This window comes from Triticum aestivum, chromosome 2B (genome assembly GCF_018294505.1).
Source record: "Triticum aestivum cultivar Chinese Spring chromosome 2B, IWGSC CS RefSeq v2.1, whole genome shotgun sequence".
In the NCBI taxonomy this organism is placed as follows: domain Eukaryota; kingdom Viridiplantae; phylum Streptophyta; class Magnoliopsida; order Poales; family Poaceae; genus Triticum; species Triticum aestivum.
This window is the reverse complement of record NC_057798.1, coordinates 614,507,573-614,522,525: the sequence shown is the minus strand read 5'-3', so window position 1 is coordinate 614,522,525 and position 14,953 is coordinate 614,507,573. Positions and strand designations below refer to the sequence as shown.

At 43.0% G+C, this 14,953-nt stretch overlaps 1 long non-coding RNA gene across 27 annotated transcripts; it reads right to left on the bottom strand.

Moving 5' to 3' along the window:
- Positions 1-1,680: 1,680 nt before the first annotated feature.
- On the bottom strand, positions 1,681-7,750 carry LOC123046300 (uncharacterized). Of its 27 annotated transcripts, none has more exons than XR_006422137.1 (12): positions 7,131-7,748; positions 6,927-7,029; positions 6,605-6,726; positions 6,352-6,512; positions 5,765-6,223; positions 5,599-5,673; positions 4,679-4,943; positions 4,412-4,501; positions 3,779-4,261; positions 2,939-3,301; positions 2,500-2,743; positions 1,681-1,971 (listed from the first exon to the last, which is right to left on the bottom strand). It is a non-coding gene; the product is annotated as an uncharacterized lncRNA (long non-coding RNA). The 27 variants fall into 27 exon arrangements; XR_006422139.1 differs by having other exon boundaries at positions 6,605-6,630; positions 7,131-7,747; XR_006422136.1 differs by having other exon boundaries at positions 4,679-4,732; positions 4,815-4,943; positions 6,352-7,029; positions 7,131-7,749.
- Between the last annotated feature and the right edge of the window lie 7,203 nt (positions 7,751-14,953).

Below are 14,953 nucleotides of genomic sequence, written 5' to 3'. Positions count from 1 at the left end.
GCAAACCGGCGCCTGCAGCACACCCCGATTACAATGGAGTTATATAAGGCGGCGCAAACCGTGTGGCCTGATCCAACTCTGATTCCCGATTCAATCTGGACTTCTTTTGCCCTTTTTTTTTTTGAGAGAGGGATTTTTTTCTTTTTTTGCGAATAGGGAGGGGCGAATCCTATTTAGCGCCACAGGCGCCGGTTACAGGCAATTTTGGAAACCGGCGCCTGCAGCACACCCCGCTCGCGGTGCTTTGGGCCGGCCCAGTTTGCCGTCGTTTTGTCTTTTTAAAGAAAGAAAAAAAGGTGCTTCCCTGGGGATCGAACACGTGACATCACGCTACGAACAAGACACGGTTTATTCACTTGCCTTTTAACCACTAGACCATCACAGTACATGTGATTTCTTTCTTCTTTGCTTTCTTTTTATTCTCCTTGTCCAAGTTTTTCCAGTTCGCTACTGTTCTGGACAGTGTACTCGGCTTTTTTCTTTTTCTTTTTTTTTTGTTTTCTTAAATGCGCGGATTATTTTTTCAAGTTCTCGATCCTTTTTCAGTTTTATGAACTTTGTTTTTCAATTTTGATGAACTTTTTTCAAAGCATGAATTTTTTTTCAAAATCGAGAAACTTTTTTCAAAATCAAAGAACTCTTTTTAAATTCGATGAATTTTTTCAAGTTTTTTGAACATTTTTCAAAATCCATGAACTCTTTTCAAATTCGATGAACTTTTTTCAAAGCGACAAACTTTTTTTTCAAAATCGATGAACTTTTTTTAAATTCGGTGAACTTTTTTTCAAATTTGATGAACTTTTTTAAAAATGATGAACTTTTTCCAAATTTGTGAACTATTTTTTAAATCTCTGACCTTTTTTTGATCTATTTTTCAAAAGTCAAAGGTCAAATGGTCGGAACGATTACCAGTTTTTTTTTTAAATTGACCGATCAGATGACTTGGCTTGCGAGCGAGCGAAGGAACAGGGTTGCGGTCGAGCGAAAGGAAACGGTCGAGCGAAGTTGTCTGTTGGGCCGGCCCACAAGCTCCAGGCTGTGACCGCCAGCTTACCTAATTGGTGCTGCAGGCGCCAATTAGGAGCTCCCGTCCCTGCTTTTCCCCTTAATAATAATAATAATAAAAGTAATCATAAATAACGGGCCAGGATACCAGACCCGCACTCACTAGTTCGTACAAAAATTAAGGCGAACGGATTTTGGTATCAATTTATTTAGCTTTTGGTTTTCTTTATGAAGAACTGCTTTTTTTAGGGAAACTAGTATAATGCCCGTGCGTTGCCACGGGCTCTTGAAATATTTTGCTGGAATTATGTAAACATAATGCATGTAAAAAATATATAGCACAGGTATAATCGAGTAATAATTTAAGTCCACTTCACTTACATTGTAAACTGTTAATAAAAGGCAATTTGACAATGCATACATATAGTCAGGGGCGAAGCTAGGGAAAAAGTTTGCTGGGATCATGTCTATGACAGTGGGCTCATCCTTAATAAATAGATAGTGCTTAGTACTAAATTAATGAAGCATTTCTTAATTTCATTGGGGTCAATTGACCCCAATGCCTACAAGGGAGCTTCGTCCCTGCATATAGTGCGATGATCGAACTAAAAATTTGTTACAAATTAATATCTATTTGATGCGTTTAACAAATTCTTGCACAATAACCGTCCATCATGACTGCTCCACCACCACCCTGAGGCTCGACATGAGTTAACTTTAATCGTGTCAAATATACATTGTTTGGATCCTCATGCACATTAAGCAACATTCTTAATTTTTTTCTGCCTATAAACCATTATTCTTCTTCGTCTTCGTTCTCCTGCTCCTCTTCACTTACTATCTCTACATTCCCTATCCAAGCCAACCGCAACCATCAATGGCCCATCCGGCTCAAAATCTCCAAACCTTCTACACCCAGACTACGAACTTTGAGGGACTTTTTGCCAATATTTTCTCCTTTCAAGTCTGCAAACAATAATATTAATGTAAAGTAATTAGTGTAAAGTGGTTTATGCCCACTCATGGCCAGTACAACCATGAACTCTGTCGTCTCGCCTACATGATGTGCGTCCACTCCCACAATTTTCCCCCTTACTCTGGCGAGGCCTCCATTACTTCCGAATATTTTGTTTGGATTATTTGCCATCAAGGATAAATTAGAATATGTGATAAAAGTTCCTATGATTTGACACTACAGAGGTAGAGCAACATGAAAAATAAAAGATCATGCTTCTAATCTTTGGACTTTTGTAGTTTAAAAAAATGGCGATAATCTTACAACATTTTTCAGACTCCCGTCCTAATTGAAAATGATTGATGCATTAAGAAACACCTATGGAATCCAAAAAAAACTAACAGCAAGCGACAGTGACATGGATGACTACCTTATTGCTTTGGAAGTGGATGGCATGAGCCGTCCCCTATATGCACGAAACAGTCCCAGCCATTCACAGCTAGTCGAGAAACATTGGGTCAAAACAAGGGTGTTGGTACCTTTAGCAACGACACCATCACGTTGACAAATGCTCAACCCAATTGCTCGTCGCCATCCTCGGCCACCACCTGGACACACTCCTCTAGACCCAGGCGTTTCGAACGACATCCTCCCCGCTTCCCCTGGGCGATGGCCGACTACCGTAACTTCTCTGGAGCGAATCCTTCCAAAGCGCTGCCGACAACATCGTCCCTGTGGCGCTGCTCCTTCCTTTTCGTGCCTTTTGCTTCATTGACCTCCTTCCTATGAAGTTTTAGTAACAAGGTACATTTCAGTAATCAGTAAAAAAATTCAGATATTAGTACAAGAAAAATGAGCCACTTGACAAAGTTTTAGTAGAAATCAGATTTTCGTACAACAAGATATTTTAGTACGTACTAAAAAGAATAGTACAAGGGCAATCATCCGAACAATATCATCAGAAGTATGAAACTGAACCTTTAGTCGCAGCAGGTGACTACCCTTGTCATCTCAAGATTCAAGCCTCTCCTCTTATCTTGTTCTCCGAGCATGCACTAAAAACTGCAAAAAATACAGAACATGTACATGTGTGAACTGAAATAGTGGAACTCAAACAAACCTTCACCAATAGATCTTTTTTGAACTATATGGTCGATTATGTACATGGTCCTCATAATGAAAACTAAAATATTGGGTTAGCCTTTCCCATATCTTTTTTGAAGAAAATCATAAGCATCAGCACCTACTATGTGGAAGACAAATCTCCCAGCTTGTTTATGATTCAGAATTCAACTGCATTCAGGCCAATACGAATAGCATTTCAAGGATCTAGGTAAATACCTGGAACAAAACTCAATGAAGAACCATAACATCAGTCAAAACTAAACATGGAAATTTTGAACTCACTGACTTTATGTCAGTCCAGTAGAATGCCCGTGCGTTGCTACGGACTACAATGCATATAAATAAATCAAAAAAATAATTAAATTCTAAAGTGGAAGCTCATTTCTCCCTCCTACGTTCGAGTGTGAACGTACATCAAACGAACATCTAACAGGATCCCCAAAATTCAACCGTCTCGAGAATAGGGTATCTTCAAATCCATGCATATCCATATGTGAGGAAGAAATATGGTTATCCAGACTATTGGCCATGTTATCTCTAACAAGTGCGCGCCGAACAAATTAAAAAAAACCACACCCACGACGCACCCTTCTCTTTCCCTGCCGAACCCTCACCTCCCCACTCGTTTCCCGCCATAACGGGACATTTTTCACTGGAGCCCTCTCCATTGAAACCAGATAACGCCCATCTCACCTTCGTCATGTCGCACTCTCTTCTTCACATTGTATTTCCCCACGGACCGCCGAGGAGTCCCCCGCCAACCGCCCCGCTCTCTGTTCTGTTCCCCTCCCCATGTGTTTCTGTCGATAGGGGGGAGTTGTGCGCCACCCATGACACCCTCCGAGCCAAGAAGGTAGATCTGATGTCTCCTTAGCCATTTTCAGATTGTAACATATAGTTCCCCTCCCCATGTGTTTGTGTGGAACCAACGTCGGGAGTCAGCCGAGCGCCACCCTGGTGCTGGTTTTGGCAATGCTCCATGTGCCCAGAGATTCCGCGTGATCCACCGATGCAGTGAAGGCAGGAGCCTCCGCCATCATCGTCGACCCCCTAGGCTTAGCCCGTCAGCATCCTCCAGCGACGAAGGAGGTAATGGAGAGAGGGCACAATGACCCTGGAGGCCGGGGGGATTGGATCCACCCGAGTCACCGGCCACGGTGGCAACATGGGGCCGACCTACATTTTTTTTGTAGAAGCATATATTGAGAAAAAAAGCCCAAACAATGAAAAGGAGAATAACAATGATAATTTTCTGAGAGACCCCACTTCTTGGTGTAAGATTTTCATCTAAGAAAAATAAATACACAACAAGAAGATGGAAGCTACCTCAAGTTATGAAAGCCCCCATATTCTTGTTAGTACTGTATATATGTCATTAGGGCCTCTCGTACTGCCTTCAAGATTAAAAAAATAGATCTATACAAGAAAAGCAGATCCTTCAAAATTGCAATATCAACAAATATTACACCTATGCATTACTAAGGTCTAAGGAGTATTAAAATATGAGATTTACAGGAAACAAATTGGAAAACTATTGAGATATTTCAAAAGAGAAAACATATATACAAGGGAATGTATTGCTTCAATTCTCACATTTTCAGGCCTGTCACCTCCATCGTAATTATATGTGTCTTTATCCCTCTAGGACTACAGGAGAAAAATGCATATGCACACGTTAGTGGGTACCATGTTAACAAAAGAAAGTTCTTTCGATTAACAATAGCAGTACCATGAATGTTGTTCCACTTCTCTACAGCGCAATGGTTGCCTGGCACTGAAAAGTCTATCTCATTCTTACCTGCTGAATGGTTTCCTTTAGCTGTCGCTGTTCTTTACGGATATACCGTTGCTGGCCTAACTGTCTCTCGTGAAATCATGTTAGAGCATGTGTGACTGGACTATATATTCCCTCCATCCGAAAAAGCTTGGGACAAGCTTTTTTGGATGGAGGGAGTATGTTGGACTGGAATATATGTGTCTCGGTTGGACTGGACCTATCCGGCCGTTAGATACTTGTGGTGTGAGGAATGAAAGGAACGGTGTATACAGATGAGTAAATATGGTACTATATAAATGCAAAGGTATCACTACTATTGTCTGTTGGTCTAGTGAGAAACGACGTAGCTCTTTTGCCACCAAATTATCCTGGAACATGCAAATACAGTACAAAAAGATGTTGGATTTGCCCGCTGAATAACAAATTCAGTTAGAATTTCATGTCGGCAGCAATCAAGATTTCTTATTGCCATTATGAAAGGACGAAGTAGAGTAGAGATAGCAGCAACTGGCCACCAAATTTTTAGACTACGATTGTTTGAGAGCACGTGGCAAAATCTTGAAGTTATTTTGGAGCTATCAAATACTGCAATCCATATGATCATATATTACATCACATAAGAATAAGATGCTACTGTAAATGATATACTTACTGAATTTAATTTATCAGGTAATCGTTCAGTCACTACAACATTATTTAGTTCTGCAAACATCTTGATTAATAGATTACGGGATACCTTTAGAAGACTTGATGTAACCAACGTGTGACTGATCCATCCTGTCAAGTTTGTTGGGAATTCCAATAGCATGTACTGCAGGTAATCATCCGAAATAAATTCTGGAATATAAAGAGGGACAACAAAGAGTTATAGGTTGAAGTGGTATATAGTTTCAAACGATTACCTGATAAACACAGTGTCAGTCTCCAACTCTGCAATAATGACCTCTTATGCAGGAACCTACAAGAAACTGAGGGAAATACATATACAAAATCAAGATGTACATTTGACAGTACTTGGTAAGAATGGTAAGATACAGATAATTAAAGTACATAACTTGCAAAACAATTTGTTTGCTGCATTACGATTAGAAAACACATCAATCACTGCATTTCTAAGATTGTAAACCTGAACTTCCACAGTTAGTACTCCATGACAAAGAGCAAAAGCAATGCATAGATGCATAACCAAACCACACGGGGATGCCAACATTCACCTAGAAAACCTGCTGGAAGTACAAAATCCTTGACAGCCCGGGGAATCGAAGAATTCGCCTTTTCATCTTTGACAGTGTTGATCAAAGATTCATCATGATTCTCCCAATGAACATGCATGCAGCTTAGAGTTGCCATCCAACAAATACCTGATAGTCACATCAATCAGACAATGAGAAACTCTCGCAAATACAGACTTGATAACTGTTTGCAAATTCAGTCAGGCATATCAGCAAACAAATGGACGGCTGCTATTGGATTTCAGAAGAGAAGATACCAATCTGTTGCCGCCACATTCCCAAGCAGATGTGGCGTCCATAGCTGCTGAGTCATGCGACCTTTGGCAAGTATGCAACCAATTTCAGAAGAGAAGATACCAATCTGTTGTGGCCATGTTCCCAAGCTGATGTGGCGTCCATGGCTACTGTGTCATATGATCTTTGGCAAGTATGCAACCAATTAGAACTGAATGTTTCAGAGATGGTATGAATTAATTAGACTTATAACTAAATTGTTGAGATTAAACATACATTACTTCGGCCTTCAGTCCTAGCAGCTGAAACACATGAAGAAGGCAATTGATTTGCCAAAAATAAAGGGGGTGATGGAGAGAACATGTAACTCACTCAAGAATTACACAACCAACACGACTCTATTACAGAGCATTATAAAAATTATTAACTTTAAAGTATGATCCGTGAGATAAAAAATAAGATAGTGTTTTTTTATTCAATCGCCATATTTTGAACTGATACTTCGAAACAAACCTGTTGTGACATTTTGCTAGCAATCAGGTCACTGAAGGTGGGGCGGTGTCGGACAAAAAATAAGCAGTTTGGATTATCCACATACCTCTGTTGGTTTACCATATCACATGATGCAGCTGATGTGCATAAAATCAATAGCCGTGGGGAAGATTTGTGTTCGTTGCTCTTCTCCTTCATCATTCATATTGCTAGCATGGAGAAAAAGCATTGTTGCCCATCACTTATTTGAAAAGATCGCAAAATCCAAAAAAAGGATGAAATGTAGAGACTGCGAGAGCAATAGGAATACCACCGGTGGATCCCCTCAGTGGTCGTATGTTGATTGAATATTTGCCGCTGATGATCTGTACTTGAGGCAGGCCTCGAGGCGTTGGCATCCACCACTCCTTTGTCTCGGTGCCCAGCGGCAACGGCGCCAAGGGGGGCGGCTCGTCGGCGCCGCCACCATCTCCTCACCGGCAAGATCGGCCTCCAGTCTCTCGGATCCGTGACGTAAAAGGCTTCTGGCGCCGATGCGGGAGGCGAGGGGCAGAGGTGCGGCTGCAGGTGGAGGGAGACATGCGGCGACCGGGATCGGGGGAGGAGGGAGACATGCAGCGGCCGGGATCGCGGGAGGAGGGAGACATGCAGCGGCCGGGACACCATGTCGGCCGCCGTCACCATTGCCATGACTCGTCCCACCGTGATGCAATGGATCGCGGGGCGGCGCCGGGAGTGAGGGAGAAGGTGGGGGCGGGTGGCGCCGGGATCGGGGGAGGAGATGGGGGCGGGCGGCGCCGGGAGCCGGGGAGGAGATCGGAGGCTGGCGGCGAAGGGATCTGGAGGCCTCGCTTGAGGGCACCCTAAGAGGGAGAGAGAGGTGGCATCGCGAGGGGTGGATCGAGAGAGGAGCGGAGGCGTACGGTTTTTTTTTCTCGTTTTGCAGCGGGTGCTGCGATGCGAGGTGAAACGAAAAACAACCGACGAAAAAAAACGTGGAAGGTAGGACGAAAATTGATCGGCGGAGACTACCAACTGTTCCATTAGGAGTAGAGAAAATGTTTTCTAATTAAAGTGATTGAGTGATTTAAGGTAAGGTTAATTAATTTAGATTTGATTTTTAGTGATTGTTAGTAAAGTATGATGCGTCTTTAAAATTTTTTATTTGTTTTCTTAAAATCTATTATTTGTTTCCTAAACAAATTTGCAATAATGGAAGGTATCGATTGATTTGGATAAGTTAGTAAATTTAGATCCGTGATTGCGTGCATGTTTGAAAAGTGCTGATTTGCAAGGAAAGAGCTGAGGAGTAAATAAACCGGTAAATAAGAAACCAGCATCGAAAAAATCTACGATGGTTAACCTACAAAAAAAACCGGACGAAAGTGGTGGGAGGAAAAAAACCTGAAAGCGAGACTACCAACTGCTTCATTAAGAATAGAGATTATGAAGAAGGGTCTGACTAGGCATCAGTCGATTGAGACTTGATGAAGTCTCAGTCGGCTGACGTCATGTGGGCGTTTTTTTAGCAAATCATGCATGTGGGCATGGGGCCGTACGTCGGCTAGGAATTAGTGCTGCTTTTACTCTTTTCTTGCTATACGCCATTGTTTATTCGCTCATGGGCTAGGAATCAGCATGTTTTCCTTTCATTCTTCCCTTCGGCATAGCAGTACTACACCTTCTATTTCGGCCCATTTTCCTATTATTTTATATATATTATTTTTTGTTACATTTTTAATGTTATTTTTATTATTAATATAAAATGAAAATAAAAATAAAAATAAAAACCGATTCACATAAATTGCAGTTGCAGGCGGGTTGCGACACATGCAGTTGCAACTTTAATGATGGACATGCAACTGGCGGACATCCCTCCCCCTCCATTGCAGTCGCGTTGTACCACTTGCAGTTGTTGGTGGGTTGCGACACGTGCAGTTGCAACTCTAGTGATGGGCATGCAACCAGCCCACATCTCTCCCCTTCAGTTGCAGTCGCGTTGTACGCCTTGTAGTTGCAGACATATGCGATTTGTGCAGTTGCAACTCTAGTGATGGACATGCAACTGGATGACATCCCTCCCCTCCAGTTGTAGTTGCATTGTCCCCCCTGCAGTTGCAGGCGGATTGTGACGTCGACACGTGCGACTACAACTCTAATGATGGACATGCAACTGGCCGACATCCCTTCCCTCCACTTTCAGTCGCGTTGTACCACTAGCAGTTGCAGGCGGGGTGCGACAAGTGCAGTTGCAACTTTAGTGATGGACATGCAATTGATCAGCAATTCTCCCCTTCAGTTGCAGCCGCGTTGTACCCCTTGCAGTTGCAGACGTGCCGTGACACATGCAGTTGCAGGTTGCGTTATGGGCATTCACACACCTCAAGGTACATACATAGTAAGACATGCGACAGAATGTGTGCTCAGAACAGCAAAAATAAAATAGAGAAAAAAAGAAAATAATTTTTTTTAAAAAGGAAAAAATGTGAAGAAGAAAATATAACTAAAAATAAATGATACAAAAGCACAAAAACACATGTAGAAAAATGAATATAAGAAGGAAAAACAAACATATACAAAAGGGTAAATGAAAAAAGTTGGACAAAACAAAAATAAATCTAACAGTCCAACAAAGAAAGAAAAGGCCAACTAACAACTGAAAAGGCCCCATCCCGTGGCCAGCCCCTCACGTGAATCCCAGCCTTACAGAAAAATAAAGACAAAAGAGAGCCCGTCCAGAAGCATGGATCCTATGTGGGCTACTCGCACGAAATGCTAAAAAACGTCTTAAACGGCAAAGAAATCTAACGGATGGTTCGATCGACTGAGACTTCGTAAAAAATCAGTCGACTGATTTTTAGCCCAACCGTATGAAGAACTGCCAGTCGGTTATTTGTGAAAGCCCATAGGGAATGAGCCAGGCCTAAGCTTCGAGTGGCCGGGAACGAAAAGAAAAAAGAATCAGAAAAAAGAAAAAAGAAAATCAAAAGGATAAATAATGAAGAAACAAAGGAAATCAGTAAAAGAAACAAAATAGAAAAAGAACGGTTGGTCGCTCGAAGTGGGTCGGCCCGTGTGGCATCGGTCGGTCACTTAGCTTCAGCGAAGCCGCGTTAGTTTGATGCTCATGGGCGGCTAGTAGGGTTCGTCGAGTGTGGGTGATGCTTTATAGAGCACCGCACTGCCTGCCTAGTGCGTACTCACACACACACACACACACAGAGAGAAATTGCTCGACATGCGCATCATAGTGTAGCGTATGAGATATGAACTCTTCACTGAACCACCCTGGTGTTTCTCTCTCTCCTTAATCTCCAACTCCTCTCTTGCATCTTGAAAGGTTAAACACAGCACACTTGGTATTCCAAACTCAGATCCGTTGCGACTTTTTGAACAGATCATGAAATATTTCATTCCCAACTATTAAGCATGGATGAAAGGCGGTGCCCACGCGTCCTGGCCAAGCATATCCCCCCCCCCCCCCCCCCCCGCGCACTACGTGTGGTCCCTGTCTACCCTCCAGGAGGGTCACGACAATTTCTAGAGTCTTCGTGACGCGAAAAACAAGTATTAAATCCTCAGTTTTTTTTACTTCCATAGATAGGGATTTTCTGAAAAGTCAAAAACATGTAGAAAACCGCAAATTGCTCTCGGCACTAAATTAGTAGGCTAGTCCAGAAAAATAATATAAAAAAGCTATAAAAAGTATTCAAAAGTGATATTATAATAACATGAAATAGTTAAAAGTTGTAGATACGTTTGAGATGCATCAACATATCCCAAGATTAATCTCTGCTCGTCCTCGAGTAGGTAGATGATAAAACATAGATAATTTTTGATGTGGAATGTTACCTAACATAATCTTAATCAAATTGTGCAAGGTGTTCGAATTCGGGATAAAAGTGATTCAAGGCAATAGTCTATCAATTTGACAATGAACAAACAATAGATGAGCATATAAATAATCAATCATTGCCTTTCAAGAATAAAGATGCTAAAGGACGTGTTTCCGTATAGAAAGAAAAATAAACATGTGTATCATGAAGAGCATAGTTCATTGTCAAGTTGTGAACGGATGTAGCTTAAAGCTTCAGACAGAAGTTCAACTTAACAGTCTCTGCTTAAATACTAGTATATTAAACAAGTGGCGAGAAAGGACAAATCTCGAAATGGGTATTTGAGATCTGATGTGGTTTGTTAGATATAATGGGCCTAACCCATCTACAATTTTTAAAATCTCAAAGAGGCCCATGTAAAAAATGACAAGTGGTTGTGCTAAAGTTTAGTACCATACCGCTAGTGGAGGAAATGTTTAACCTGTTTATATAGTGGATTTTCTCCACCACTCTGAGTGGTATGCTGAGTAGAGAAATAGAAGACCACATGTGCTTGCTCGCCTCTCTTGGCCAGGCTCGGTCCGGGCCACGCGCTTGTGCATCATGCGCGTGAACGATCCGTCAAAACCCAGTTAATTGCCTTGCAGGGGCGCAACTTCCTTTTGTCTTTTAGTTTTTGATATCTTGGCAGACAAGTTAATTATCTCTTGTTTGGTAAGTATACGAATTAGAAATCAAGTCGGTTTGAAATCGTGATCGTGACACTATACCGACTCTGGTCCTATTATATGTACTACTACCGGTCATGGCCAAAGACACAACAAAAAAAAATCTAGGTTTTTGCCTCATCTCACAACTTGCGCCGCCACCGTAGTCTAATTCATCCCGAGCGCAGCCGTGCATGGGGTGTGGGAGAGCAGGTCTCTGGAACCATTTGTTCTTGCGATTCTGCACTGGGAGTGGACAAATTAGGTTTTTGAAAAGCGCTCTGTGCGACTGCTCAAGTTTGTCATATGGGTCGTTTTTCGTCCAAGTCGGACAATGCTACTCATCGTCTCTACACACCGCCGTTAGCAACAGATCGTTGCCACCATCATCATTAACAACGTCGCTCCTGGAGCAGCTAACGAACAGTACATTCATAATGTTATGTTCATATTTGTATTTGTAGTTGTTGTTATATGTGTGATGTTGCTATGCATGTTCTCATGTTCATCTAGTATGCTAGACTATTGCATTCTATTTTCTATTCTAGTCATGAATTATTTACTGAAATTAATCATGAATTTGCCTAATATTCCTACAAAATACCAATACAGTCCCTACGATTTTAACCACGTGAGAAATTTCATCATAAGCAAAAAATAAAACTTAACTTGAAAAGTTGGGCACATCACAATTAAACAAAATGTGATTTAAGACCCATTTAAAATGCGATAAATGCATGTTGCATGGTAGAGAATTCTCATGCGTAGACCGGATAGATATTAATGGACCAAACTTGTAAAACAACAACTTCAATAGTGGGAAACACCCATGTCGAGATATACTATGGGATTTTACATGGGGTTACATTCCTACGAAATTTGATTACAAAGAATGCCCATACAAAAAGGGCTTTCTTCTTGGACGGAGGCGTGTGTAACCGTGCTCCATGGCCCTTTCGTTGGTTCCACTCACGTAAAGAGACCACGTAACTCGAGTAAGCATGCTTCGAAATGAAATGTCAGTACAAAATACACGACGCATAGATTTGACTGACTCATCAACGGTCCAAAGGGAAAAAAATGCCATAAGAAGAAAGAATACACTAGATGTGGGAAAAAAATTTATGAGACCAGGTTTCACGGGTTAGCAGGTGAGACCCATCTTGATGGATGACACGTGGCATTTGCAAATCACAAAGCATCTATCCCATCCTCACGTGAAATCAGGAGTGGAAGATTAGATGCTTTGTGATTTGTGAATGCCACATGTCATCCATTAGGGCGAGTCTCATCTGGTTTATATGAGACCTGGTCTCATATAATTCTGAAAGAAAAAAACGTCTACTAGTATATCCTCATGAGCGCAGGGTGCCGTAAAAAAGACTACCGTAATAATTTAATGATTGTTTAGTTCCCCGTCACGCGTGCACTTTGCGATTTGGGACTGGAACTGCCCCGCACTGTTGGTGCTAGCATTAAAAAATTAACAGAGTGTTGTGGTCTAAAAAGAAGCAAAAATGCTAGACATACAAATATTTGTAGAAGCCTGTAAACTGTTTCCATCTAACAACCAATCACAAACCTCTCCCCCCCTGATTTTTATGGGGGTGAGCCGTCCCGCTCACCTGTTGACCAATAAAAACTAACTCATTCTATAAAAACCTGTAAACTGTTTGTATGTGTAGCATTGCCGAAAAAAAAGATACTCTACTTCGCATTAATCGATGCCCCCCATTCGAACGGCTGGCAGGAGGGTAGTACGGAGTAGTTGTACTCCAGCGTGACGTCATGGCGGTTTCGTGTTACGACGATGCATGTGCCACTGATTAAAGTCTGGACTACTTACTTTTTTGAAGGAGGGCGCAAGACGAACTGACAATTACAGCAATGAGCATATACTACAATCTACGAATAATTATCCTAAAAAAATACAATCTACGAATAACTTGCTGCACATCGTGAAATATAGCAAAGCAAATCAACAATTCAAGTCTACGTACGGGCTACCAAACGATGAGGCAACGCAAATCGAGGATCGACAACAGTTCTGAATGTCTAGATCCACACCAGGGCCACGAAACACATAGCAAATCGCAGGAACAGAACCAGATAGTATATGAGATACTCTACGGTAGCCAAACGTTACAAAGTTCCAGATCCAATGCGACGCCACAGAACAGAAAGTTTCAGCGAGGAAACTAGTGCGTTCGGATGAAACTAAATCCTACAGTACGATGGAAGAAAACAGGAAATACTCGAACCGCGCAGAAGCCCTTGCAGCTCCATTGCGCCCCCACCTCGCCGTAGGCGCCGGCCTACGCCTCGTCGCGGTCGCCCTACGCGGCCGCGGCCTTGTCGTCGTCGTCGCCCTCCGCGGCCGCGTCCTCGTCGTCGCCCTCCGCGGCCGCGGCCTTGTCGTTGTCGTCGCTGGCCGCGGACTCGCCGTCGTCACTGGAAGCCGCCGCCTCGGCCACCTCCTCCTCCACCTTGAAGTGGACGGCGAACATGTTCTCCGGGCCGCTCAGCTGACCGGGCTTGAGGGGGACCTGGACGTAGGTGGCCTCGAGGGTGCCCTCCGGCGTCTTCTGGAAGACGATGTCGCGCGGGGTCGGGATGACGCCGCGGGACGGCTTGGCAGCGCGCCTGGCGGGGAGGGACACGGTGCAGTCCATGGCAGGCGCTAGGGCTTGGGAGGGGACGCTGCGAGTGGGGGAGAGAAGGGGTATCAACTTATAACACCCACGATGCGGCTATATCTCCCACGTGTGGAAGCACGACTTAGAGGCATAACCGCATATTGGTTTTGTCGCAAGAAGGGTCATCTTCACACAATCCCATGTAATGAACAAGAATGGGATAAAGAGAGTTGGCTTACAATCGCCACTTCACACAATACATAATTAAGATCATACATCATTCAAATACACTCATAGACCGGCTACGGTCAAATTCAAATGAAAAGAAGACAACCCCAAATGCTAGATCCCCGATCGTCCCGACTGGGCTCCTCTACTGATCATCTGGAAATGATACATAGTAACGACCAAGGGCCTCATCAAATTCCCATTTCAGCTCAGTTGCACCATCTGCGCTGGTATACTCGGCACCTGCATCTGTTTTGGTAGAATCTGTGAGTCACGAGGACTCATCAATCTCACACCCGCGAGATCAAGACTATTTAAGCTCATAGATAGGAAAAGGGGTAATATGGTGGAGCTGCGGCAAGCACTAAGCATATATGGTGGCTAACATACGCAAGTGAGAGCGAGAAGAGAAGCAACACATCGGTCGAGAAGCTAGAAGCGATCAAGAAGTGATCCTGAAACTACTTACGTCAAGCATAACTCAAACCGTGTTCACTTCCCGGACTCCGCCGAGAAGAGACCATCACGGCTACACACGCTGTTGATGCATTTTAATGAAGTCAAGTGTCAAGTTATCTACAACCAGACATTAACAAATTCCCATCTGCCTCATAACCGCGGGCACGGCTTTCGAAAGATAATATACCCTGCAGGGGTGTCCCAACTTAGCCCATCACAAGCTCTCACGGTCAATGAAGGATATACCTTCTCCCGGGAAGACCCGAT